Source organism: Ranitomeya variabilis, chromosome 3 (assembly GCF_051348905.1).
Source record: "Ranitomeya variabilis isolate aRanVar5 chromosome 3, aRanVar5.hap1, whole genome shotgun sequence".
Taxonomy (NCBI): domain Eukaryota; kingdom Metazoa; phylum Chordata; class Amphibia; order Anura; family Dendrobatidae; genus Ranitomeya; species Ranitomeya variabilis.
The window spans coordinates 42,207,216-42,231,376 of NC_135234.1; the positions used below are offsets into that span (position 1 = coordinate 42,207,216).

Genomic DNA, 24,161 nt, shown 5'->3' on the forward strand with positions numbered 1-24,161 from the left:
GTATTTAAAGTAGGGACCGCAGACAGGCTTCAAAGGCCTAACATAAGAAAATGGGCTGGCTGTAGGCACTTTATAATTGGTTCCAGGGGTACACGGGCAGCAGTGGTCTGGTCAGTGGAGGAGTATTTAAAGTAGGGACCGCAGACAGGCTTCAAAGGCCTAACATAAGAAAATGGGCTGGCTGTAGGCACTTTATAATTGGTTCCAGGGGTACACGGGCAGCAGTGGTCTGGTCAGTGGAGGAGTATTTAAAGTAGGGACCGCAGACAGGCTATCAAAGGCCTAACATAACAAACAATAGGCTCATGGCAGTTTCACAGCGGTTACATGGATACACGGGCAGGCAGCTTGGTGGTCAGTGGAGGAGTATTTAAAGTAGGGACCGCAGACAGGCTATCAAAGGCCTAAAATAACAAACAATAGGCTCATGGCAGTTTTACAGCGGTTACATGGATACACGGGCAGGCAGCTTGGTGGTCAGTGGAGGAGTATTGCAAGTAGGGGCCGCAGACAGGCTATCAAAGGCCTAAAATAACAAACAATAGGCTCATGGCAGTTTTACAGCGGTTACATGGATACACAGGCAGCTTGGTGGTGAGTGGAGGAGTAGTGCAAGGAGTGTCTGTCCCAGTACTCCCAAAATATAAATAGATGTTAATGTCTCGCAAAACAACCAAAACAAAAAAAAAAGGTGGCATACTTAGGTACAGGGGTGGGCTCATCTACTGAGTTTCTGACATAGTAATTTGGCAGTAACTATTTAATGGTGCCAATATAGGACACAGACACAGACTACTTTAAGTTGCATCATAGATGTCTACAAATTTGTATTGTCAGTGCCAGACATTGAATGATGTCAGCGAATAGACTAAAGATTGGTGGAGCTGTGCGACATAATTTTGCACGTGGTAGAGCACATTTTGAGCTGGGGTAGGGGGGAACTCTCTTGAGGCCGGCGGGACCGCCCCAGGGCCCCTCATGTTACAACGGTGTGTCTGACGTTGGGTGCGCACCACCACCGCCAGAGACACTACATTGTACTATGAGGGACCCAGTAGCAATGCCGTCAACCAAAAGCGAGCACACCCACCTCTTCAGACAAACAGCAGTCTCACGGGTGCTTGCGCCAAGTCGCGATACCACGGCCCCGTGTGGGGAGTTTTGCCATTTAGGGAGGTGTAAACATGTCGTATGCTGTACAATCAGCTGCAGCAAATTAGACATTAGAAAAGTAATTCACAGGCAAGAGCTTTTCATAGGAAAGCTAGGTGTCGGCCGGGCAAGGTGGGGCAAAAGATTTCGAAATCCAGTTGTGGTTCATTTTAATGAATGTTAGATCGTCAACATTTTGGGTAGCCAGACGAGTCCTTTTTTCGGTTAATATTGAACCTGCAGCACTGAATACTCTTTCTGATAGGACACTTGCTGCCGGGCAAGCAAGCTCCTGCAATGCATATTCTGCCAATTCTGGCCAGGTGTCTAATTTGGAGGCCCAGTAATCAAATGGGAATGACGGTTGAGGGAGAACATCGATAAGGGATGAAAAATAGTTAGTAACCATACTGGACAAATGTTGTCTCCTGTCACTTTCAATTGATGCAGCAGTACCTGTCCTGTCTGCGGTCATAGCAAAATCACTCCACAACCTGGTCAGAAAACCCCTCTGTCCAACGCCACTTCTGATGTGTGCACCCCTAACACTCCTAGTCTGCTGCCCCCTGGAGCTCGTGTGAGAACGATCACGTGCGCTGTGTGCTGGGAATGCCTGAAGCAAACGGTCAACAAGAGTTGATTGTTTGGTTGCTAATATTAGTTCCAAGTTCTCATGTGGCATAATATTTTGCAATTTGCCTTTATAGCGTGGATCAAGGAGGCAGGCCAACCAGTAATCGTCATCGTTCATCATTTTCGTAATGCGTGTGTCCCTTTTTAGGATACGTAAGGCATAATCCGCCATGTGGGCCAAAGTTCCAGTTGTCAAATCTCCGGTTGTGATTGGTTGAGGGGCAGTTGCAGGCAAATCTACGTCACTTGTGTCCCTCAAAAAACCAGAACCCGGCCGTGACACGCAACCAAATTCCTGTGCCCCCGGGAAAGGTTCGGCATTAAAAATATACTCATCCCCATCATCCTCCTCGTCCTCCACCTCCTCTTCGCCCGCTACCTCGTCCTGTACACTGCCCTGACCAGACAATGGCTGACTGTCATCAAGGCTTTCCTCTTCCTCTGGTGCAGACGCCTGCTCCTTTATGTGCGTCAAACTTTGCATCAGCAGACGCATTAGGGGGATGCTCATGCTTATTACGGCGTTGTCTGCACTAACCAGCCGTGTGCATTCCTCAAAGCACTGAAGGACTTGACACATGTCTTGTATCTTAGACCACTGCACACCTGACAACTCCATGTCTGCCATCCTACTGCCTGCCCGTGTATCCTCCCACAAATAAATAACAGCACGCCTCTGTTCGCACAGTCTCTGAAGCATGTGCAGTGTTGAGTTCCACCTTGTTGCAACGTCTATGATTAGGCGATGCTGGGGAAGGTTCAAAGACCGCTGATAGGTCTGCATACGGCTGGCGTGTACAGGCGAACGTCGGATATGTGAGCAAAGTGCACGCACTTTGAGGAGCAGGTCGGAGAACCCAGGATAAGTTTTCAATAAGCACTGCACCACCAGGTTTAAGGTGTGAGCCAGGCAAGGAATGTGTTTCAGTTGGGAAAGGGAGATGGCAGCCATGAAATTCCTTCCGTTATCACTCACTACCTTGCCTGCCTCAAGATCTACTGTGCCCAGCCACGACTGCGTTTCTTGTTGCAAGAACTCGGACAGAACTTCCGCGGTGTGTCTATTGTCGCCCAAGCACTTCATAGCCAATACAGCCTGCTGACGCTTGGCAGTAGCTGGCCCATAATGGGACAACTGGTGTGCAACAGTGTCATCTGCCGATGGAGTGGTTGGCAGACTGCGTTCTGTGGAAGAGCTGTAGCTTCTGCAGGAGGACGAGGAGGAGGAGGAGGAGGGGGTGCGAACGCCTACAGCCAACTGTTTCCTAGACCATGGGCTAGGCACAACTGTCCCTAAATTGATGTCGCCTGTGGACCCTGCATCCACCACATTCACCCAGTGTGCCGTGATGGACACATAACGTCCCTGGCCATGCCTACTGGTCCATGCATCTGTAGTCAGGTGCACCTTTGTACTCACAGATTGCCTGAGTGCATGGACGATGCGCTGTTTAACATGCTGGTGCAGGGCTGGGATGGCTTTTCTGGAAAAAAAGTGTCGACTGGGTAGCTCGTATCGTGGTTCAGCGTACTCCATCAGGGCTTTGAAAGCTTCGCTTTCAACTAACCGGTAGGGCATCATCTCTAACGAGATTAGTCTAGCTATGTGGGCGTTAAAACCCTGTGTACGCGGATGCGAGGATAAGTACTTCCTTTTTCTAACCAGAGTCTCATGTAGGGTGAGCTGGACTGGAGAGCTGGAGATCGTGGAACTTTCGGGTGTGCCGGTGTACATGGCAGACTGAGAGACGGTTGGAGACGGTATTGTTTCCGCCGGTGCCCTAGATGCAATATTTCCTCCTACAAAACTGGTGATTCCCTGACCCTGACTGCTTTTGGCTGGCAAAGAAACCTGCACAGATACTGCCGGTGGTGCGGAAAATGGTGGCCTTACAGTGACGGAAGGGATGTTGCGTTGCTGACTAGCTTCATTGGCCGAGGGTGCTACAACCTTGAGGGACGTTTGGTAGTTAGTCCAGGCTTGAAAATGCATGGTGGTTAAGTGTCTATGCATGCAACTAGTATTTAGACTTTTCAGATTCTGACCTCTGCTTAAGCTAGTTGAACATTTTTGACAGATGACTTTGCGCTGATCAGTTGGATGTTGTTTAAAAAAATGCCAGACTGCACTCTTCCTAGACTCGGATCCCTTTTCAGGGATTGCAGACTGAGCTTTAACCGGATGGCAACGCTGTGCTCCAACAGGTTTTGGCTTTGACACGCGTTTTGGTCCAGATACGGGCCCGGCAGATGGAACCTGTTGCGATGTTGATGCCTGCTGCGGCCCCTCCTCCACCTCCGCTTCTGAACTACTGCCGCCTGCACCCTGTTCCCCCAATGGCTGCCAATCGGGGTCAATAACTGGGTCATCTATTACCTCCTCTTCGAGCTCGTGTGCAACTTCGTCTGTGTCACTGTGTCGGTCGGTGGTATAGCGTTCGTGGCGGGGCAACATAGTCTCATCAGGGTCTGATTGTGGATCTGTACCCTGAGAGGGCAATGTGGTGGTCTGAGTCAAAGGAGCAGCATAGTACTCTGGCTGTGGCTGTGCATCAGTGCACTCCATGTCAGAATATACTTGTAATGGGCATGGCCTGTTAAATGTTTCACTTTCTAAGCCAGGGACGGTATGTGTAAAGAGCTCCATGGAGTGACCCGTTGTGTCGCCTGCTGCATCCTTCTCTCTTGTTGTAGTTTTTGCTGAGGAGGACAAGGAAGCGACTTGTCCCTGACCGTGAACATCCACAAGCGACGCGCTGCTTTTACATTTACCAGTTTCGGAAGAGGAGGCAAAAGAGCTAGAGGCTGAGTCTGCAATATAAGCCAAAACTTGCTGTTGCTGCTCCGCCTTTAAAAGCGGTTTTCCTACTCCCAGAAAAGAGAGCGTTCGAGGCCTTGTGTAGCCTGACGACGAAACTGGCTCCACAGCTCCAGACTTAGGTGGAATATTTTTATCCCCACGACCACCTGATGCTCCACTACCACTACCATCATTACCAGCTGACAATGAACGCCCACGACGACCTCTTGCACCAGACTTCCTCATTGTTTTAAAATCTTAACCAAAGTAACTTTATTTGTTGCTGTCAAACAACTTACACGGTGAGCTATAACTTCAGTATGATTTCAATATCCCTTAACAGGTTGGTGAGACCACAAGGAAAATCAGGCACAATGTTACACACTCTGTTTTCTGTGGCACAAAATCACAGAGATGACACACACGCAGGACTGTCACTCAAGCACTAATGTCAATATTAATCTCCCACCTAATTTATTTATTTTTTTTTCTCAGGGAGACTTTAGAAACCAAATAATATTAAAAAAAAAAAAAAAAAAAGGCTTTCTATGGCCCACAATTAGAGAGAGAGAGGTGGCACAACCAGGAGTCAAGACTGGCGCACAAGCTGAAAGGGCAATATTACTCTCCCACTGTTTTTTATGTTTTTTTTGTTTTTTTCAGGGAGACTTTAGAAACCAAATAATATTAAAAAAAACAAAAAAAAAAGGCTTTCTATGGCCCACTGAATGAGAGGGAGAGAGGTGGCACACCCAGGAGTCAAGACTGGCACACAAGCTGAAAGGGCAATATTACTCTCCCACTGTTTTTTTAGGTTTTTTTTTTTTTTTCAGGGAGACTTTAGAAACCAAATAATATAAAAAAAAAAAAAAAAAAAAAAAATAGGCTTGCTATAGCCCACTGAATGAGAGATAGCACACACAGCAGTGGCACACAAGCCCTGACTGAGGCCAATATTTTTCTCCCACTGATTGATGTAGTGTTTTTGTGTTGAGGTAGAATTTAGAACACAAATCACGGAAAAAATAAATAGGCTTTCTATGGCCCACTGAATGAAAGGGAGAGAGGTGGCACACCCAGGAGTCAAGACTGGCACACAAGCTGAAAGGGCAATATTACTCTCCCACTGTTTTTTTATGTATTTTTTGTTTTTTCAGGGAGACTTTAGAAACCCAATAATATTTAAAAAAAAAAATAAATAGGCTTTCTATGGCCCACTGAATGAGAGGGAGAGAGGTGGCACACCCAGGAGTCAAGACTGGCACACAAGCTGAAAGGGCAATATTATTCTCCCACTGTTTTTTTAGGTTTTTTTTTTTTTTTTCAGGGAGAATTAGACACCAAATAATATTAAAAAAAAAAAATAAATAGGCTTTCTATGGCCCACTGAATGAGAGGGAGAGAGGTGGCACACCCAGGAGTCAAGACTGGCACACAAGCTGAAAGGGCAATATTACTCTCCCACTGTTTTTTTAGGTTTTTTTTTTTTTTCAGGGAGACTTTAGAAACCAAATAATATTAAAAAAAAAAAAAAAAAAAAAAAAAAATAGGCTTGCTATAGCCCACTGAATGAGAGATAGCACACACAGCAGTGGCACACAAGCCCTGACTGAGGCCAATATTTTTCTCCCACTGATTGATGTAGTGTTTTTGTGTTGAGGTAGAATTTAGAACACAAATCACGGAAAAAATAAATAGGCTTTCTATGGCCCACTGAATGAAAGGGAGAGAGGTGGCACACCCAGGAGTCAAGACTGGCACACAAGCTGAAAGGGCAATATTACTCTCCCACTGTTTTTTTATGTATTTTTTGTTTTTTCAGGGAGACTTTAGAAACCCAATAATATTTAAAAAAATAAATAAATAGGCTTTCTATGGCCCACTGAATGAGAGGGAGAGAGGTGGCACACCCAGGAGTCAAGACTGGCACACAAGCTGAAAGGGCAATATTATTCTCCCACTGTTTTTTTAGGTTTTTTTTTTTTTTTTCAGGGAGAATTAGAAACCAAATAATATTAAAAAAAAAAAATAAATAGGCTTTCTATGGCCCACTGAATGAGAGGGAGAGAGGTGGCACACCCAGGAGTCAAGACTGGCACACAAGCTGAAAGGGCAATATTACTCTCCCACTGTTTTTTTAGTTTTTTTTTTTTTTTCAGGGAGACTTTAGAAACCAAATAATATTAAAAAAAAAAAAAATAAAAAAAAATAGGCTTGCTATAGCCCACTGAATGAGAGATAGCACACACAGCAGTGGCACACAAGCCCTGACTGAGGCCAATATTTTTCTCCCACTGATTGATGTAGTGTTTTTGTGTTGAGGTAGAATTTAGAACACAAATCACGGAAAAAATAAATAGGCTTTCTATGGCCCACTGAATGAAAGGGAGAGAGGTGGCACACCCAGGAGTCAAGACTGGCACACAAGCTGAAAGGGCAATATTACTCTCCCACTGTTTTTTTATGTATTTTTTGTTTTTTCAGGGAGACTTTAGAAACCCAATAATATTTAAAAAAAAAAATAAATAGGCTTTCTATGGCCCACTGAATGAGAGGGAGAGAGGTGGCACACCCAGGAGTCAAGACTGGCACACAAGCTGAAAGGGCAATATTACTCTCCCACTGTTTTTTTAGGTTTTTTTTTTTTTTCAGGGAGACTTTAGAAACCAAATAATATTAAAAAAAAAAAAAAAAAATAGGCTTGCTATAGCCCACTGAATGAGAGATAGCACACACAGCAGTGGCACACAAGCCCTGACTGAGGCCAATATTTTTCTCCCACTGATTGATGTAGTGTTTTTGTGTTGAGGTAGATTTTAGAACACAAATCACGGAAAAAATAAATAGGCTTTCTATGGCCCACTCAGTGAGAGATGGCACACACAGGGATGGCACTGTAGCAGAAATGCCAATCTTAATCTCCCACAAAAAAAAAACAAAAAAAAAAAAAAAACTGTCCTACAATTACTATCTCCCTGCAGTAATGTAAGCCAGGTATGGCAGGCAGCAATAGGAGTGGACTGATGCACAAATTAAATAAAAAGTGTGGACAAACAAAAAAGATAGCTGTGCAGAAAGGAAGGAACAAGAGGATATGTGCTTTGAAAAAAGCAGTTGGTTTCCACAGTGGCGTACACACAGCAATACAGCTATCACGGAGCCTTCTAGGGCAGCCCAATGAGCTACAGCGCTGAGGGGAAAAAAAAAAAAAAATAGCTTCCACAGTCCCTGCACACCGAAGGTGGTGTTGGACAGTGGAAATCGCTGCAGCACAAGCGGTTTGGTGGTTAGTGGACCCTGCCTAACGCTCTCCCTGCTTCTGACGAAGCGGCAGCAACCTGTCCCTAAGCTCAGATCAGCAGCAGTAAGATGGCGGTCGGCGGGAACGCCCCTTTATAGCCCCTGTGACGCCGCAGACAGCAAGCCAATCACTGCAATGCCCTTCTCTAAGATGGTGGGGACCAGGATCTATGTCATCACGCTGCCCACACTCTGCGTTCACCTTCATTGGCTGAGAAATGGCGCTTTTCGCGTCATTGAAACGCGACTTTGGCGCGAAAGTCGCGTACCGCATGGCCGACAAGCACAGGGGTCGGATCGGGTTTCATGAGACGCCGACTTAGCCAAAAGTCGGCGACTTTTGAAAATGATCGACCCGTTTCGCTCAACCCTAGTTCAGGCGGATAGGGAAGACTACAGACTTACAGAATGTCACATCATTTTACCACCTTAAAACCTGGCTGATAAAACTTTTAGTTTGTTAATTGTCGCTCTTGTACCCTAGGACACAGATGTAAGGAGTAAGGAGAAATCAGATCATGGTTCTTCTATAGATCTTATCCTAGGGAATGGAGGAGGAATTTCTGCACAACCATCCGTGGAAAGCATAAAAAAGTTGTTTTATTGAAGATCCATTAAAAATGAAAAAAAAAAAAAGCACACGTACAGGGGAACATAAAAACCGACGCGTTTTGAGTGATCTTATCCTACTTTATCAACTATTGTATATTGCCTATATTATCTGCGCTGGTGAAAACTGGTTTTGTTATGGCGTCATCATCACAGGCTAGTTCTTATATACAGATACTGTTATAAATTTAGTTTTATTATAGGGGCACTTTTATAGACTAATTTTCTTATGGAGGCAGTGTTCTAAACTAGTTCTCTTATTTTTATTGACATGTATTTTAAGGGGGCCTTTTTACAAACTAGTTTTGTTATGGGTCAGAAAAGGTTGCCCAAAGGACAGGTCTAAATATGCAAGAGGTTTAAATAAACTATAGTACTTTTATGGGGGCATTGACAATGATTGGTTCTATTGATAAAACCTAAGATAAAAATGAAATGAGCAAATTTATACATGCTGTATATAGTAGATCCTCCACTGCTTGAATTCTATAAATTTTAGATGAGCAGTTGTGGATTTCCCACTTTGCAGAGACATGCAATGAAATATGTCTCAGTGTCTCCTATGTGATGTATATTTAGCAGTCTCAGTATCTCCAATACAATGTGTATACAGCAGAGTTTCAGTGTATATACAGCAGTCTCAGGGTTTCCTATGTGATGTGTACAGCAGTCTCAGTGTAACCTATGGGATGTGTGTGTATATATAGCAGTCTCAGTGTCTTCTATGTGATTTAGACAATAGTCTCAGTGAATCCTACATGTTCTACATATAGCAGTCTCAGTGTATCCTATGTGATCTACATACAGCAGTCTCAGTGTATCCTACATGATGTGTATATACAGTAGTCTCAGTGTCTTCTATGTGATGAGACAATAGTCTCATTGAATCCTACACGTTCTACATACAGCGCTCTCAGTATCTCCTATGTGATCTACATACAGCAGGGGGTTAATTAAATGTGTGATCAAGTATAACAGGCTACTTTTTAACTTGATATCTTTTTATAGCCCGCAAATTATGTCATATATATCCTAATGGTCTTTGGCAGAAAAAAGGTTCCCCACCCTTGAGGTACTGTTACAGACTGGTTTTGTTATGGGAAACTGTTACAGACTAAAGGTACCTTCACACGAAACGACTTTACAACGAGAACGACAACGATCCGTGACGTTGCAGCGTCCTGGCTAGCGATATCGTTGTGTTTGACAGGCAGCAGCGATCTGGATCCTGCTGTGATATCGCTGGTCGTTGAATAAAGTTCAGAACTTTATTTGGTCGTCAGATCGCCGTGTATCGTCAGGTTTGACACCAAAAGCAACGATACCAGCGATGTTTTACGCTGGTAACCAGGGTAAATATCGGGTTACTAAGCGCAGGGCGGCGCTTAGTAACCCGATGTTTACCCTGGTTACCAGCGTAAAAGTAAAAAAAACAAACAGTACATACTCACCTGCGCGTCCCTTGCCGTCCGCTTTCTGCTCTGACTGAGCGCCGGCCCTAAAGTGAAAGTAAAAGCACAGCGGTGACGTCACCGCTCTGCTGTTAGGGCCGGAGCTCAGTCAGTACAGGAAGCGGACGCCGGGGGACGCGCAGGTGAGCATGTACTGTTTGTTATTTTTACTTTTACGCTGGTAACCAGGGTAAACATCGGGTTACTAAGCGCGGCCCTGCACTTAGCAACCCGATGTTTACCCTGGTTACCCGGGGACCTCGGCATCGTTGGTCGCTGGAGAGCGGTCTGTGTGACAGCTCTCCAGCGACCAAACAGCGACGCTGCAGCGATCGGCATCGTTGTCGCTATCGCTGCAGCGTCGCTTCGTGTGAAGGTACCTTTATTCTATGGTTGGGTCAATATTGCAAACACTAAAGCAAATGTTTTGGAGTGGCCTAGTCAAAGCCCAGACCTTAACCCAAAGTCATTTAACCCTTTCATTAACGCCCTTTGGTGCACACTTTGATGCCCATTTTTGTGCCAGTTTTATAGTTTTTGTAGCTGTTTTTAAGTGTATTCACATCAGGCTCCTCTCTGCATTGTATGTTATTATTGTGATGATCTTTTTTTGTTGTTAAACCTATAAAAAACAGAAAAGAAAAAATTGCCGAATAAGAAACTGCCGAATAAGAAACCAACTTCAGCCTCGTTGAGAGTGTGGGGTGAGATCAGAGCTGTTCCTGTGGCGGCTCCTACTCCATGTGACTGCGACTCCTCAGTAATTTTGGATGTGCAGCATTGTATGGGACTGCACATGATGAAGTGGGGAAAGAGGAACTGCACATGATGAAATGAAAGGGTGATGGGGGCTGCAAATGATGAAGGGGCACTGCAGATGAAGTGAGCTGGTGATAGGGGACTACAATGGATGAAGTAAGGTGACTTCAAATTAAAGTGGGGGAACTGCAAATGATGAAGTGGGGGAGAGGACGGGGACTGCAAATGATGAATTCATTGTGAGGGACGGGGGACAGCAATTTAATTGAAGGTGGGGAGTGGCAAGAGCAAATTATGAATTGAACGTGGGGGTGGGGAGAGCAAATGATGATCTAGGGGGAGAACAAATAATGAATTTTGAGGGTGGGGGAGTAAATGATGTATTGAATATGGGGAAGAGCAGTTGATAATGAATAGAGGGTGGGAGAGAAAGACATGACAATGAATTGGGGCAGGAGGGGCATGTAAATATAATGAATATAATGAAAGAGAACAAGTGCTAATTAATTTATATATTAAATGGGGAAAGTGGCTATTTATAGTTAGTGGGGGCACAGTGGCGGATTATAATTGGTATGATGGGATGCATAATAAGCAATTATATATTAATGGTGCATATCTGAATTCAGATGTGTAGTGCAGAAGAAAGGGAAAAAGTGGGGAATGTGCTCTGGAAGCTGTGCTCAAGGTAACTGTGTTATTTTATGCAGAGACAAGTCCTGGCTGGAAGAAGTGACCACAGTCTGTGCTGGATGAAAAAGAAAAGCGAAGATGAAGGACTTCAGCTAGAGACGTCACTGGTGAGTGAGTCTGTACACTACTATACACTGTATATTATATACAGAGCTCCTGTGTACATTATCACTGGTGAACGGTGATCACTGTATTATCTGTACACTGACACTATATACAGAGCTCCTGTGTACATTATCACCGGTGATCACTGTATTACCTGTACACTGACTTTATACAGTGCTCCTGTGTATGTCACTGGTGATCACTGTATTACCAGTACACTGACACTAAACACTGTATATTATATACAGAAGTCCTGTTTATAATGTCACTAGTGATCACTGTAATATCTGTGCACTGACACTATACACTGTATACAATATACAGAGCTCCTGTGTATAATGTCACCAGTGATCACTGTATTATCTGTACACTATACACTATATACAGAGGTACTGTGTATAATGTCACTGGTGATCACTGTATTACCTGTACACTGACACTATATAAAGAGCTCCTGTGTATAATGTCACTGGTGATCACTGTATTACCTGTACATGGACACTATTTACAGAGGTACTGTGTATAATGTCACTGGTGATCACTGTATTATCTGTACACTATACACTATATACAGAGGTACTGTGTATAATGTCACTGGTGATCCCTGTATTATCTGTACACTGACACTATATACAGAGTTCTCGTGCATAATGTCACTGGTGATCCCTGTATTACCTGTACGCTGACACTATATACAGAGCTCTCGTGCATAATGTAACTGGTGATCCCTGTATTACCTGTACACTGACACTATATACAGAACTCCTGTGTATAATGTCACCAGTGATCACTGTATTACCTGTACACTGACAGTAAATACAGAGTTCCTGTATACAATGGCACTTAGTATTGTGTTTTTTTTATTAATGATCAGTATTGTAGTATTCAGTCACTATGTGACTACCGTGTCACTAAGAGTCTACCGTGTCATGGTGGCAGCTTAAAAATTCTTTTGGCTAGAACAAAAGCTGCTGGTTATATGTGTGATCTGGTGTTTGATGGGAACTATTAATATCTGATAGATGAGGACGTGGTGGAGAAGTTGCTTTTTTCCAAGAGTTGACGGTGGAGGTCGAGGGATTCCATAGGGAATGAATGAGGCCAAACGCAGTGTTGCTGTAAGTGATCCGTTGCGCGGCAGATGTGGAAAAACTGCCTGATCTGCCGTGAATTGCAAAAATCGCTGATGTGAAAGTAGGCTAAGTCACTGCAGACAGTGCCTGCATTAGATGTACTCACCAATAGGGGAGGCAGCACGAAAAGTGCCTAGGGCAGCATAAACTTTAAATACAGCCCTCTTGGTTGTAGGCATATTCTTTTCATGAACTGATGAAAACCCTCAAAAAAAACAGTGAAATTCCAGATTATGAGGTAGCAAAACATGAAAAGTTCCAGGGGGAAGGAGTAGAAGGTTGAATACTTTTGTAACCCAAACCTACTGTAGATAGTCCTACAGATCCTCAGCCACTTCTTTATTCCATGAGAGCGCACACCCAGATCCCATTCTAGTTGGACCCGCATCTATTCGACACTTATCGTATACCCTTTCTATAAGAAACAAAATTGTAGTTCCAGCTCCCAAATAAAAATTCCAAATGTTATATAATATAATAAAATTGCATTTCACTAGGCTGTCAGAGGTTGTAGTATAAGAGAAAAAGGGACGCGTGTCGTCCTCAAACTGTGGTCTTAATCTGGTCAGATTAATACTGGAATTTGTGGTTGAAACGCGTCGCTCCAATTTTGTATTTTCTAAGTGAATACAAGTGGGATCAGGATGGAGTTCGCACACCTGGAGTCTTAAAGTGGTGACCTAACTATTTCAGACATGTCCATGTTTATATCCTTTCTATAACACAAAAGTGTCCCAGATGGACAACTGCTTTTATAAGTGCTTAGACCAGCCTGGTATTGTCCGTGCTGAACTCCCTACTTGGTTTGGTGTTGCAGTGCATCTATATGTGCCAGCAACCCAGCATGCATTTCCTACGGAACAGCCTGGTATGGTATACAAGGATGGGATTGGAGAAGTCAACTGCTGCCTATCATAAGTCTAATGGTTTGTGCATGGCACTCATGTCATAAAAATCCCAAATTAATAGCTTATATTGAAAGATTTCTTCGAGCGGAGCACATCATTAACTTTTCGTCGCCTGACTTACAAAAGGTTACTTTTCCATACATTACTGAGAATATTATTTTCCACTGTAACATAATATAGTTGTGTATGAAGGTATCTCCCATAGTTACTGGAAAATATTAGGTAAGAACTTATGGTATTATGTATGAGTAGCGGAAGGAGGGAGAAGGCTCCACAGGGAAAGGAAAGTCTCAAAAAGATCATTTAACTTGTTAATGAGATATTTCTATTTCGGAACGGGGCTAATTTATGTCTTAAGGGGTCACAAACTTAATTCGCAGAAAGCTCCTGCCCAACTTATCTTCATTAAATGGAGACGTTGGGTGTGTAATGTAATATGTGATGTCTGACCCATTCGCCGCTGTCAGGACAAAGGGAACTTTTAGAAATAATAGGTTTGATATAAACTTTATAAGGGTGTGTTTGACATTCTTCCTATTAACGTGGTGTTCTAGTAATGTGGGTTCACTTTCACTAAAATATTAGAATATCTCATGGATTGCAATTCCTGAATTTACTTATCTAAGTACATAACGTAGTGTACGTTTTTGGGCTGGGCACAACAGGAGAATAGCCTGGGGTTCTCCATCACATAGGTGCATACAAGTCACTTTTCCATTAAACTCATCACAGACCACCCTGATATATAAGAGAATGGCATCCCCCGATGATGGGTGAAAATACCGCAGCTGTTCCCTATAGCTGACACCCTTAGATTGGTGTTGGCACCTACCATGGCCAATTAACCCCTTAGAAACTGCTGTCAATAGTCACTACAGAACCTAGATGGTTAACAGAGTATGGGAGCATCCCATTTAACCTCCACCGGCACCCTGATATCATGATCCTGTGGTCCCGATATTTGTCATGGCAATTCATGGCCAAACAATGGCCTTTCAGTCTGCCGGCAATAGGGGCCTGTTCAGAAGTTACCAACATTTAGGTGGCAAAAATATTTTTTTTCTTTCCTCTCATGCTACTTTGTATTAATTTCTGAATGGTTACTAATCTACCTGATAGCAGTTTTGAATATGTGGAGGGTCGCCATTTTTAAAATGCTATCACTTTGTTTTGTTTTTCTAATATATGGGTCTTTTAAAATCATTTAAAAAGTGAATAGATCCCTAAAAAAATCAGTTTTGTAAATTTCCTTGAAAAAATGAAAAATTGCTGCTACAATTTTAAAGCTTCCAACATTAGAAAAAAATAAAAGAACATTTTACAGATGGCGTTGATGTAAAGCAGACAGGGAAATGTTATATATTAACTCCTCGGTGTGGTATGACTGTCGGATAATCAGGTGTAAAATAGCTAATTTTTTTGAAATTTTTGCTACATTTCTGACATTTTTATAAATAAATGCAAAACATATAGACCTAAATTTACCATTAACATAAAATTCAACATGCAGCAAAAAATAGTCTAAAAATAACTGGAATATGTTAAAATATTCCAGAGTTATTGTGACAAAAAGTGAAACAAGGCAGATTTGAAAAATTTGGTCTGAAAAATTTGGCCTGATCACTAATGTTGTAATATATATCATGCTGTATTATATATACATATTATGACAGAGTCACTGGTAAGGTGATAAAGGGGAGATATGTGTTACTGCGCTTAACGACGTCAGTGATGTGAAACCAGAGCATTTTTTTCTCCAGCACACTACATGTTGTTAGGGTTAAGTTGCATAAAAAGGGCTGGTTTTAGGAGGACCTTCATAGAGCGGGTGGGAGGAGGTCCACTTTATCTCCCCTGGCAGACATGCCAGGACCTGCATGAGGTCATGATCATGTGATCAATCAAATGACGGGGAGGCCACAGGTTTGGGTTGAAATAACCGAGCTCTACAGGCAGTCTGGGTTCAGCTAGCCTGGAGAGAGGAGACTTCCAGAGGCTTTGTGGCTCGATGGGCACATACTGAACCTGTGCTGCTCCACAGCGGGGTGCCACCCGCAACATTGTTTTCTTTCTTTGTTTTGTTCCTGTTTTAGTCAAAAAGGCTGAGTTTGGGTTATTGGGTTATGCTGCCTTACAATAAACCAACGAGGATTTAAATTTTCCTACCTCTGTGTGCCGCCACGTGAGTGAACTACCACAAGATTATATATATATATATATATATATATATATATATATATAATGTGTGTGTGTAATATATATCTTCAGATGAATCAGCTTCATTATTATTACCATTATTTATATCCACAGCACCATTGATTCCATGGTGATGTACATGAGGAGAGGTTAAATACAAAATACAAAAAAATTACAATGGACAAACTAATAGTGACAGACTGGTAGAGAAAGGTGAGGGTCCTGCCCTTGCGGGTTTACAGTCTACTAGGTAATGGGGAAAGAGGCAGTAGGTTAGGGGGTTTCGGAAGTTCCGGTGGTGGCAACAGGATTTTTGCAGGCTGTAAGTTTTCTTGAAGAGATGGGTTTTCCAGCAGCCTGAAAGTTCCACATTTGGTGGATAATCGGACATGTTGGGGCACAAAATTCCAGAGAATGGTTGATACTTGGGAGAAGTCTTGGAGACGAATGGGTGAGAAAAGTACAAGTATGGAGTAAAGAAGAAGGTCTTGGGAGCACTGGAGATTAAGTATAGGAAGATATTGGGAGATTAGTTCTGAGATATATCTTGACATAGATATATTCCTTCCCCACTTATCATACACTAGAGCTCGCCCCAGGTTCCTGAACTTGTCATCCACTCTCTAACAAAAAAAGATCAAATTAATCTTGCTCAGAGGAGACAGACTGCAGGTGTCATGTGACACAACCCATTATACTCTATGGAGGAAGGGGGAGCAGGGAGAGGAAACAGGCAGAGGGAGACACAGAAACATCATGGTAAACTTTCAGTTTACCTCACTCTAGAGCTGATTCTCATCTATACAACTCAACACTGCTATACAGTATAATTTCCTCCATTCTTATTCATCTTGTCTTTTAGCTAAAAACATTAATGTAGAGAAGGAGTCCATCTTTGTGTGCTGTGCTGTGGACGGGAGAAATCACTGCAGCTTTTCTGCTCCCCTCAGCTACCAGTGGATTGTAAATTATTGAGCCTGTAGAGCCTGTTACCTTTTAATGATAACATGGTGTGAAGTGAGCTCTCTGTAGTGATGATTGACGGCAGCCAGCATATTATTAAGGCTGTGCACATGCTGCATTTTTCAGGGCAGATTTGTCACAAAACTTGAGGTGTTTCCTGATGCCAGCAAAGTGGATGAGAATCCTGAACTTTCATGCACATGTTGCCTATTTATAATTTGCATATTTGGTGCAGATTTAATTCTGCAGCATGTCAATTATTTCGGTATTTTTGCTGCAGATTTCACCCATACTAATGAGTGGCAGGGGAAATCTGCAAGAAAAAGACAAGTAAAATTATGCAAAAATGCAACAAAAATGCACGTTTTTGCCACTGCATCTTTCCTGCCAAGAAATGCAGCAATGGTGCAGAAATTTCTTCACCAAAAACATAGGAGAGCTTATCATTGCGAGCACTAGCAGAGCTGCAGCGGATAGAACAGCAAAATAAATACTTTTAAAGATATCTCTCAGCAGGGGTAAGGGATCTTTCTGGCAAAAAAGATCTCCAAGCTTACAAAGGTATATTAAAAAAGAATGAGAGTACAACTATGCTGAGCTTATGCCAGGCGCTCATATATGGCAGTGTCCAGAGACCATACTGTCCAAGGCTGCTGTACTGAAGTGCATGACCATAGGATCAAGAACGGAAGGCGAGTTATAGACGTGAAGGGCCAGGAGATGTAACGACCAATGGTGTTGGAGGATGCTATAGGAGCAGTGTTAAAGGGTGTTATAGAAAGGTATAGGAAATATGGGATTCACCTCAGCCTGCAAGGCTGGTAAAACACCTATCAGTGTTTATGTTTTTTGCTTTAATTTTATTTCTTTTTTCGTTTTTCAGCTGCCTAACCAGGAGGTCTATTTTCCAACTTTCTGGCAGCAGCTGGGCATTTCCTACCAATCATTGGGCTCAGCGGTCATGCCAAGATTATCGACAGCATGTGACTGCGGCATCCAATCACTGGGCTCAGCGGTCATGTCAAGGTATCGACTACATGTGACTGCGGCATCAAATCACTGGGCTCAGCGGTCATGTCAAGGTATCGACAGCATGTGACTGCGCCATCCAATCACTGCGCTCAGCGGTCATGTCAAGGTATCAACTACATGTGTCTCCTGCATCCAATCACTGGGCTCAGCGGCCATGCCAAGGTAACGACTGAATGTGACTGCGGCATCCAATCATTGGGCTCAGCGGTCATGTCAAGGTATCGACTACATGTGACTGCGGCATCAAATCACTGGGCTCAGCGCTCATGTCAAGGTGTCGACTACATGTGACTGCGGCATCAAATCACTGGGCTCAGCGGTCATGTCAAGGTATCGACAGCATGTGACTGCGCCATCCAATCACTGCGCTCAGCGGTCATGTCAAGGTATCAACTACATGTGTCTCCTGCATCCAATCACTGGGCTCAGCGGCCATGCCAAGGTAACAACTGCATGTGACTGCAGCATCCAATCATTGGGCTCAGCGGTCATGCCAAGGTATCGACAGCATGTGACTGCAGCATCCAATCACTGGGCACAGCAGTCATGCCATGGTATCGACTACATGTGACTGCGGCATCAAATCACTGGGCTCAGCGGTCATGTCAAGGTATCGACTACATGTGACTGCGGCATCAAATCACTGGGCTCAGCGCTCATGTCAAGGTGTTGACTACATGTGGCTCCTGCATTAAATCACTGGGCTCAGCGACCATGCCAAGGTATCGACAGCATGTGACTGCGGCATCCAGTCACTGGACACAGGGGTCATATCAATGTATCGACTGCATATGACTGGTGCTTCCAATCACTGGGCTTAAAGAGCACTGCTAAAGAGGTGCAGAGATCCTAATTCCAGTGCTGGATCACTTACTCTGCTCTTTGCTGTAATTATGATAAAACAGCTCTGCTAGTAATCTGAATGTTCTACTCCTCCTTTATAGTCCTGAAAATTCATCAGCTCTGGATATCCCTGCTCCCCATCTACATCTGAATGACAGCTTTTTGCCTATGCACAGTGCAAGCAGAAAGCTGTCAATCAATGACGGTAGCCGAACTAGGTCGAACTCATCACTGAGAAGACTAGCAAGTAGCAAAGCTGCTGCAGCTAAAAGAGAAGAGAAAATGTACCAAAAGTAATGCAAGAAGCTAAATAAGTGACACTTTGCTGGAATCAGGGTCTCTGTCTCTATTTTATGAGAAGCACAAACCTGTTAGCAGATTCTCATTTAAAAGTCAAGCCTTTTTAATGTTTTATCCGCTTTTAAATTTTTCTGTAGATGTAGTTAAATGAGAATGAATTATTAGCGAGACTAGTTGCATTTTTATAGTTGCATTTTGGAATACATCACTGCAATTTTTTTTTTACAAACCATACATTGGTAGTTGAGGGTTAATAAGTAGATCATCCCTTGACTAAAAGTTTGGCAAGTTGTAGCCTCTCTGCAGCAGTTCTCACTGTCATGTGCGGCAGCCCTGATTGTCTTAGTTCTCTTCTTCATCTTTTTATGTAAAGAAACCATCCATTGTGCAAACCAGCTGTTACCAACCCTAGACTGGCCAGCTGTTGCAAAAGTATAACTCCCAGCATCCCCGGACTACCAGAAATCACTGGTAAAGATCTTGTGAACTTTTTCCCTTTCTTTCACTTGCTCAATAGTTGAATGTGTCTTTACTAGTTGGGTGGTTTCTCAGAATTTCCGTGCACAGGTTCAGTTCGGAGCAGATTTTTCTGGCTTAGTGAACTTTAAAGTCAAATGATTTCAGTCGTGAATGTAAAGGTCAAGAGTTACAGCTTATGTATACAATATACTTCTCACCTCCAGTGATCATGGGAATTCTGCCGCTATAAATGGAAAGTGTCTGCCCAGATAATATTATTTCTTATACTGATTTATGGACTAGACTGGAAAGAATGGGGGATGGGACTGCGAATGTCACATTAAGCTTTAATCTACTAATTTAAAGGAATTCTACACTATTAGTAAAACAATTAAAGGACTAAATACTTGCAATTAGCAAATCCCACCTGTTCTTTTCTAGAGAGAAAATCATTGTAATAAGAAACAGTAATATCCCAGAAGAGCCCTTGCAGGATGTGCCATTAATGAGGAGAGACTGCCATCTGCTGGCTTGGCGAAATCAAGCGGAAACAAATGGTGCTGGAAGATTTGCAGGGGGAGGGAATTCAGGTGCTGAACCTGAACCACAGGAAGGACTTTGTGGATATAAAAGCCCTGCACGCCAAACCGCAGGCAGATTTGGTGCCAGGTAGGAGAGCGGAGCTGACCCGCTCTAGGGATATCGCTAAAGTCAACGTAATAGGCCTCAGCGGAAAGCCTACAACAGTAAGGTGTCAGCGAATCACATGACAAGGCCCGGATTCCGCACTGGAGCAATCCGGGTTTCCGCCTGCGCTAGTCAGGACCAGGATCCATGTCCCACGCCAGTAAAGGTCAAGAGACCAGACGACGCCCATTAGGAGTCGAGGCCTGATCCACTCTGGTCCTATCCTGAGAGACTTCCATCGAAGGTCAAACCAAGAAGATCCGTGATGAGACTGCAACAGGCAGGACGCACCTGCGACTGCGGAAATACAGTGCGTGTGAGCAGGGATGTCTGTTATGACCCCAATGGCGAGGGTCTCAGAGGAACGTGGAAGTCTGCAGAATACAAAAATCCAGCTCATAGGGCAGTGGTAGCTGGGTTGACCATATATCTACTCCTAACGCCAACACTAGAAGTAGCCGGGGATCATTCCTACGTTGATTCTAGATGACACGCTCCAGCCGGAGAATCTAGCTACCCCTAGTAGAGGAAAACAAAAGACCTTTCTTGCCTCCAGAGAAGGGGACCCCAAAGCTGGATAGAAGCCCCCCACAAATAATAACGGTGAGGTAAGAGGAAATGACAAACACAGAAATGAACCAGGTTTAGCACAGAGAGGCCCGCTTACTGATAGCAGAATAAAGAAAGGTAACTTATATGGTCAACAAAAACCCTATCAAAATCCACACTGGAAATTCAAGAACCCCCGAACCGTCTAACGGTCCGGGGGGAGAACACCAGCCCCCTAGAGCTTCCAGCAAAGGTCAGGATATATATTTGGAACAAGCTGGACAAAAATACAAAACCAAAACAAAATAGCAAAAAGCAAAAAGCGGACTTAGCTGATATAACTGGAACCAGGATCAGTAGACAAGAGCACAGCAGACTAGCTCTGATAACTACGTTGCCAGGCATTGAACTGAAGGTCCAGGGAGCTTAAATAGCAACACCCTTAACTAACGACCCAGGTGCGGATAAAAGGAATGACAGAAAAACCAGAGTCAAAAAACTAGTAACCACTAGAGGGAGCAAAAAGTAAATTCACAACAGTACCCCCCCCTTAGTGAGGGGTCACCGAACCCTCACCACGACCACCAGGGCGATCAGGATGAGCGGCATGAAAGGCACGAACTAAATCGGCCGCATGAACATCAGAGGCGACCACCCAGGAATTATCCTCCTGACCATAGCCCTTCCACTTGACCAGGTACTGAAGCCTCCGCCTGGAGAGGCGAGAATCCAAGATCTTCTCCACCACGTACTCCAACTCGCCCTCAACCAACACCGGAGCAGGAGGCTCAGCAGAAGGAACTATAGGCACAATGTACCGCCGCAACAAGGACCTATGAAATACATTGTGAATAGCAAACGACACAGGAAGATCCAGACGAAAAGATACAGGATTAAGGATTTCCAATATCTTGTAAGGCCCAATAAAACGAGGTTTAAATTTGGGAGAGGAGACCTTCATAGGAACAAAGCGGGAAGAAAGCCATACCAAATCCCCAACGCGTAGTCGGGGACCCACACCGCGGCGGCGGTTGGCAAAGCGCTGAGCCCTCTCCTGTGACAACTTCAAGTTGTCCACCACATGATTCCAGATCCGCTGCAACCTATCCACCACAGAATCCACCCCAGGACAGTCAGAAGGCTCCACATGACCCGAAGAAAAGCGAGGATGGAAACCAGAGTTGCAGAAAAAAGGCGAAACCAAGGTGGCGGAACTAGCCCGATTATTAAGGGCAAACTCAGCCAACGGCAAGAATGTCACCCAATCGTCCTGATCAGCAGAGACAAAACACCTCAAATAAGCCTCCAAAGTCTGATTGGTTCGCTCCGTCTGTCCATTAGTCTGAGGATGGAAAGCAGACGAAAACGACAAATCAATGCCCATCCTACTACAAAAGGATCGCCAGAATCTGGAAACGAACTGGGATCCTCTGTCTGACACAATATTCTCAGGGATGCCGTGCAAACGAACCACGTTCTGGAAAAACACAGGAACCAGATCGGAAGAGGAAGGCAGCTTAGGCAAAGGAACCAAATGGACCATCTTTGAGAAGCGATCACATATCACCCAGATAACGGACATGCCCTGGGATAGCGGAAGATCAGAAATGAAATCCATGGAGATATGTGTCCAAGGTCTCTTCGGGACAGGCAAGGGCAAGAGCAAACCGCTGGCACGAGAACAGCAAGGCTTAGCTCGAGCACAAGTCCCACAGGACTGCACAAATGACCGCACATCCCTTGACAAGGAAGGCCACCAAAAGGACCTGGCCACCAGATCTCTGGTGCCAAAAATTCCCGGGTGACCTGCCAACACCGAGGAATGAACCTCGGAAATGACTCTGCTGGTCCACTTATCCGGGACAAACAGTCTGTCAGGTGGACAAGACTCAGGCCTATCAGCCTGAAATCTCTGCAACACACGTCGCAGATCCGGAGAAATAGCTGACAAGATAACTCCATCTTTAAGAATACCAACAGGATCAGCGACTCCAGGAGCATCAGGCACAAAGCTCCTAGAAAGAGCATCGGCCTTCACATTCTTTGAACCTGGTAAATACGAGACAACAAAATCAAAGCGGGAGAAAAACAATGACCAGCGGGCCTGTCTCGGATTAAGGCGTTTAGCAGACTCGAGATACATCAGATTTTTGTGATCAGTCAAGACCACCACACGATGCTTAGCACCCTCGAGCCAATGACGCCACTCCTCAAATGCCCATTTCATGGCCAACAACTCCTGATTGCCCACATCATAATTTCGCTCGGCAGGCGAAAACTTCCTAGAGAAAAAGGCACAAGGTTTCATAACAGAGCAACCAGGGCCTCTCTGCGACAAAACGGCCCCTGCTCCAATCTCTGAAGCATCCACCTCAACCTGAAAGGGAAGTGAGACATCGGGCTGGCACAAAACAGGCGCCGAAGTAAACCGGCGTTTCAACTCCTGGAAAGCCTCCACGGCAGCAGGAGCCCAGTTAGCTACATCGGAGCCCTTCTTGGTCATATCCGTCAAAGGTTTCACAATGCTAGAAAAATTAGCGATAAAACGACGGTAGAAGTTAGCGAAACCCAAGAACTTCTGTAGACTCTTAACTGACGAGGGCTGAGTCCAATCAAGAATAGCTCGGACCTTGACTGGGTCCATCTCCACAGCAGAAGGGGAAAAAATGAACCCCAAAAAGGGAACCTTCTGTACACCAAAGAGACACTTTGAGCCCTTGACAAACAAAGAATTTTCACGCAAAATTTTAAAGACCAACCTGACCTGCTCCACATGCGAATCCCAATTATCAGAAAAAACCAAAATATCATCCAGATAAACAATCAAAAATTTATCCAGATACTTCCGGAAAATGTCATGCATAAAGGACTGAAAAACTGAAGGCGCATTGGAGAGCCCAAAAGGCATCACCAAGTACTCAAAATGACCTTCGGGCGTATTGAATGCGGTTTTCCATTCATCACCTTGCTTAATGCGCACAAGGTTGTACGCACCACGAAGATCTATCTTGGTGAACCACTTGGCACCTTTAATCCGGGCAAACAAGTCAGACAACAGCGGTAAAGGATACTGAAATTTGACAGTGATCTTATTTAAAAGCCGATAATCAATACAAGGTCTCAAAGATCCGTCCTTTTTTGCCACAAAAAAGAATCCCGCACCAAGAGGGGAAGAAGACGGACGAATATGTCCTTTCTCTAGAGACTCCTTGATATATGAACGCATAGCGGTATGTTCAGGTACCGACAGATTAAACAGTCTTCCCTTAGGAAATTTACTGCCTGGGATCAAATCTATAGCACAGTCACAGTCCCTATGAGGAGGCAGTGCACTGGACTCAGACTCACTGAAGACATCCTGATAATCAGACAAATACTCCGGAACTTCCGAAGGCGTAGAAGAAGCAATAGACACAGGCAGGGAATCCCCATGAATACCACGACAGCCCCAACTTGAGACTGACATAGCCTTCCAGTCCAGGACTGGATTATGGGTCTGTAACCATGGCAGCCCTAAAACAACCAAATCATGCATTTTATGTAAAACCAGGAAACGTATCACCTCGCGGTGTTCAGGAGTCATGCACAT

At 44.1% G+C, this 24,161-nt stretch overlaps 1 long non-coding RNA gene across 1 annotated transcript in view; it reads left to right on the forward strand.

The window, feature by feature from the left end:
- The window catches only part of LOC143817934 (uncharacterized), a 32,991-nt gene extending 24,277 nt beyond the window's left edge, over positions 1-8,714 (forward strand). Inside the window, exon 3 of the long non-coding RNA XR_013224214.1 lies at positions 8,370-8,714. This is a non-coding gene — a long non-coding RNA (uncharacterized LOC143817934). The remainder of the gene's footprint in view (positions 1-8,369) is intronic.
- The last annotated feature ends 15,447 nt before the right edge of the window (positions 8,715-24,161 follow it).